The sequence below is a fragment of the Amblyomma mixtum genome, chromosome 1 (assembly GCF_055824585.1).
Source record: "Amblyomma mixtum isolate Tamu chromosome 1, ASM5582458v1, whole genome shotgun sequence".
In the NCBI taxonomy this organism is placed as follows: domain Eukaryota; kingdom Metazoa; phylum Arthropoda; class Arachnida; order Ixodida; family Ixodidae; genus Amblyomma; species Amblyomma mixtum.
Window position 1 is genome coordinate 204,941,784 of NC_143012.1, and position 5,415 is coordinate 204,947,198.

Sequence of the window (5,415 nt, forward strand, 5' to 3'; positions counted from 1 at the left end):
CCCAGTCCCAACAGTGGTGGCAGCGGTGGGATGCCCCAGACCCAACAGTGGATGGCAGCTGCGGGATCGACCGGCGTCAGCTACCTCGGCGCGGTGAGTGCCTGATGTTTTCCCCTCAATTCGCCAGACTGCTCTAGCACACGTGATTGTAGTTTAGAGTAGGGCTGTGTGTTGCACTGGAGAGAGCTTTGCTGTTTCGAGCCAAGTCGGAGCGCTTTGAAACGAAAGCTGGTGCAGAGGGAGTAAACGAGGCGTTTCGGAAAGAATTACTTGCGCGTGTCATGCTAGTAGCGCTATTCGCAAGTTCCGTAGACGCTACCGCCATCGCGCGGCCGACGAGCGAAACGGTCGAGTGGTAGTGGCTGCCGACAGCGGGCAGCAGTTCGCGGCAGCTCGCGGCACCGTGTGCATTTTAACCACGCTGTTTGTGCTTCGCTTGGGATGGGCAGAAAGTCTGGAAGCAAGCGGATGTGCAGTGTGCCACAGTGCACAAATAGAGCTGTTAGTAATCAGATTAGTCTGCACTCATTTCCAAGTGGCGAACGATTGAAGAAGGAATGGGTAGTAAAACTCCGGATCGGAAAGGCTGTGACGCGGGAAATGAAAGTCTGCAGCGGGCATTTCGTCGACGACGATTTCTTCTGGAGCCGTACAGGTAATATACTTTTTTGTTAATGTCTTCTGTCCAATGCGAATATGTCTGCTTGCGAGATTCGATTTTTTTGCGAGTGGTGCACGTACGGTTTGTCACACACGGCATGCCGGCAAGCGTGCAACGTTTATGTGCGGAAACTATTTCTGCTTATTCCTTGAAACAAATGGCACAGTAGGCAATTCTGGCGGCAGCCGACTCACCAGGGTGAAATTTTCCCGGCAGTTGCCTCCGATTAGCTCCTTATTACTTCAGGGCAATTTATCGATTTGGTTTTCTTTCACGGCTTGTAATTGCCCTACACTTTATAGTACTCAAGTGGCAAGTTGATTGTTCGAGTTCGGATGCTGTGTAGAACGCCTGGCTTTTATTTGAAACTTGCAGCTGATCAGTTGCTCAGTGTGCCATGAGAATAATTCCTGTATCACTTTCGTCACTTTTCTCGGCTTTGAGGAAATTCAGAGTTCCCTCACGCATTTCGGCGCAACAGAAAGCTTATGTTATTTTGGTAGTCGACAGTTTTTGACAAGTTTTGTGTAACGTAACCGAATAAATTATGTGAAGCTGTTTGACAAGTTGCAGACTACTGACTCATGTGGATAGTATCACATTTGAAGAATGTCTTCACCAAATGTGTAACTCGGATTTTGCAACTCAGACCCAAAGGTATGGACACCTGTTCGGAAAAGACTGAAGAAGACAGCCATCCCTTCACAGTGTCTACCATTGAGGAGCCATTACCGCCTTGATATCTCGAGAACTCAAGCATCAGCAGCCCGTTCTGCACGAGCTGCTGTCAGAGATAGTCGGAGTAAGTATTGATTACAAGCCCGTCGTTCTCTTGGGTAGCAGTTCTTTTGCCAACTATATTTCAGTGCAGTTGCTACTAACTAGATGGAGGGTATTTTGTTTGTATGTCATTTTGCTTTGAGCCACAGTATAAGAATGCAGATCTCACTTGACGTAAGCAATTATGAACATCAATAAGCTACAGAGATAATAGCAGTGGCCAAAATATTGGCCTCTGTGCTGGTAGTGCCACTGATATTGCAATAAACACAATTCCTGGTTCAAAGCAGATGTGTGTATTTGTGTTTTCAGAGGATTCCCCCAAATACAGCCCCAGTATGAAGCTTCATGCATCACCACTGAAGCTGCAAGAAATAGAAAATGGTCATGAAGAGGATGTTCAGGTGAGCTTTCACTCCAGCTGCCTACATGAAAACGAGAAAACGCCATCTGTTGTTAGTATTTTTCAGTTATTATTATGAACATGACGCCGTATTAGTCCCTTAATTCAAGTTCTGAGTAACATATGTGATGAATTTCTTTCAGAGTCTGATTCAAATGCTTATTTTTTTTTTCACACAGATGCCTGAGGACACACAGCAGGTGCAGTCAGGTGGAGGCTTCTCTGGTGTTGACATCACAACGGGGTCAACATCTGCAGAGAGGGTTGCAATTGAGGCTCTCCTAGCACTTTCAGTGGGGGATGCCCAAAATGACAAGAGTGTACAGGTCAACACGGATTCCTTCACTAAAAAGACAAAGCTAGTGGAATTGCTGGTTACAGATTCTGCTGTGCAGGCATTTACAGGTGTGGCAACGATGAGTAGTCTTCTCGCTGTATCAAATGAGGTAGCTCTTGTAGACACAACGGTTACTGAGATGACTCTGTTTGAACGTGTTGTTCTTGTCCTAGTTCGCCTGAAGACCTGTCTGTCATTTACATGTCTTGCCACATTGTCTCGAGTGAGTAAGACAACTATCCACAGACTTTTTTACTCAACTGTGCGCAGTCTTGCAGCAGTCCTTGAGGCTGCTATCCCATGGCCCACAAAGGCTGAAATTTTGAGGAAAACTTGCCACGTTGCTTTGAGGCTTACAAGGATGTACGTGTGGTGTTGGACTGCACAGAAATTCAAATTGAAAAGTGTCACTGCTCTTCATGCAGAATTCTGACATATTCCCACTATAAGGGATGCCACACGGCTAAAGTGCTCATAGGTGTTTCGCCAGCTGGCATGATTACATTTGTCAGCGATGGCTTCGGTGGTAGAGCCTCAGACAGAGCCTGCGTGGAAAAATCTGCCGTTCTAAATAAACTCAACAGCTTTGAGGATGACGTCATGATTGACAAAGGATTCAATGTAGATGACATGTGTGAACGGCTAGGACTGGGGGTTGTGCAGCCTCCTTTTTTGCGCCACCAGGCACAGTTCTCAGCAGACGATGCCAAGAAAACCATCAACATTGCCAGAGCACGTGTCCATGTTGAACGAGCCATTCAAAGAATGAAAGTTTTTAAAGTGCTGAAAGGTCCTGTGGCATGGGAAATGGTGGGCGTACTCGATGAAATATTTGTCATAATTGCAGGGATAGTTAATCTGTCTGCACCAATATTCGCTGAGGAGCGATTTGGCGACTACAACTTCCTGCAGCAGTGATGCTTGTTTTGTGCATGCACCTCAAAATGTGATTTGCTCACTTGCTTGCTTTATTTATCATGCTTTCACATGCACCCCATTTATATGATTAAAATTGTCTGTACAGTACAACAGGTAGTAGCTGCAGATCCGGATTACAAAAGCGATATAACTAGATGGATCAGACTGGGCTGGACCATATTTGTAAGCACTATCAGATCATGAACTGCAGGTTACCAGTATGCCTCAATAGGAAAGTATATAGCAGCAGCATCTTACCCGTAGTCACCTACGAGGCAGAAACATGGAGGCTAATGAAAAGAGCTGAACTTAAATTGGTAGGTATAATGAGAGGCAGGAAGCGTGCCGAATGGGTTCGAGAACAAATGAGAGTTACATTCTGGTGGAGGTCAACAAAATTAGCATGGGCAGGTCACGTAATGCAAAGGCAAGATAGCTGATGCCCCTCAAGGGTAACAGACTGGATTCCAAGGGAAGGCAAGTGCAGCAGGGAGCAGCAGAAAGTTAGGTGGGCGAATGAGATTAAGATGTTTGCAGGGATCAAATGGATGCAGCTGGCATAGGACCGCGTTACGAGAGAGGCCTTTGCAATGTCGTGGGTATAGTCAGGCTGGTATGATGGAAATAAAAACAAGTTGTGCAGTGTACCCAAAAATATTTATTGCACATATAACTTGCTGCATAGCGTCCAGCCGAGCAGTACTGACTAGCTTAATGTCCAGCAATTTACTGAGCAGCAAGTTTTGCAAGGTGGGGCAAAATATGTTTGAAGTAAACGTACTGCAGCCTCTTCACAAGCTCATCAATGTGGTCGTCGCACCGCTCTACTGCGAGTACTAGCGACTCCACTTGCGAATATATAAGAAAATGAGTTTTCTTTAGATTTAGTACAAACATTCAGAGTTGTACCTGTGAGAAATAGGCGTGATTTTTGTTGAGAACGAAGTTCTCTCCCTGCTGCTTCAAATAGGTGAGCTTTTTCTCACGGGCTGCATTAACAATTGTCTTCGTCTTTCCCACTAGTGGGCTCTTAACTTCTATAAGTGTGTCTGGGCTGCCGTTTTTAAAAACAACCCCATCTGGGCTGTACCCGAGCCATGGCAAGGCCACATTCACTACAAGCCCTAACTGAGAAGGAGCATTGCCAGTGACTTGGCTGTAGTACTCTAATGCTCGTTTTTCTGACGATTTTCCATATTCTGTGGCACTGTTGCCACGAAAACGATTTTCAAGCACCAGCATCACCTTGTCCTCCCAGGAGCGATCTTGTCTAGGCACAAAAGTAAAATATGCCCGGCATATGCTTCCAGTTATTCGCACTTTGCGTTCTTTTAGCCACTTTGTATTCCTCTGATCTCTTGTGTTGGCCAGAAGGGACAATGATTGCTCTTCTGAGAGCTCGACATGTGTCGAATAAAACTTTTCTTCGTCTTCTGTGAGGTGACACCTGAACCTGTATATCTTGCACTTTGTTGCATCTTCGAAGGCTACATCAAAGAACTGCATCTCTGTGTAAGGTTCCATTTTGCTCTCAATCATGTGTTTCACCAGGATACAGTCTTCTGAAGATGGAACCCCATCTTGAACGCTGACGCGCTTGTTTTCGTCTCTGCCACGATGATGAAGTGCCAATGCACTCTGTGGAGTGGCAGCAATTAGGCGCTGCCTGATTTCACATAATGTCTGCTCTTGGAGGCGTACCCTTGCCTGAGCCTGAACATGACACAACTCGCGTAGAGTTCTGCCTTTGTACACTGAGGATGCTTTAATTCGGCCCCATGCTTGCTTCATGTCTGTTGATGACAGGACTTCTAGGTTGTCAATCCCTGTCCTGTTAATAAACAAAAAATCACTATAAAAATGGCACTTGTTCATTTTACACTCCCATGACTTTGTGTACAACCACATCGTACTAAAAAAGACTGAATAAAACTGACTTACCTGTTTACAAACAGCATCATTGCAATCATGTGTTTGCATCGTTCCGAGTTGCCTGCCTTGCATGAACAGTGGCCCTAAAAAGTATCAAGCAAACATCAGGTGCTGTTACTTTACAGTGCAATGGTAAACGTAATAAATGTAAAATTGGAGACCTCGCTCCAAATGAACGCTGACACGACCATGTTTAGCTGGAATATTTACTCTCTGATGCCAAGAAAATGCAGTAAAGCCATGACAACGACTGCAGCTCAATTCTGAAGATATGAACCTGCCCTTAAGAATGTCACTACTGCTGTCTCATCTTGTGCCGCTCGGAATGCGGTCGCCGCGAATTTACTGAACCCGGAACCGATTTTCTCTTCGAGACCTGCGGCG

General features: G+C 45.6%; 1 pseudogene; it reads left to right on the forward strand.

Moving 5' to 3' along the window:
• The first annotated feature begins 1,779 nt into the window (after positions 1 to 1,779).
• LOC149370615 (uncharacterized) lies at positions 1,780 to 3,994 on the forward strand (annotated as a pseudogene).
• Positions 3,995 to 5,415: the final 1,421 nt, after the last annotated feature.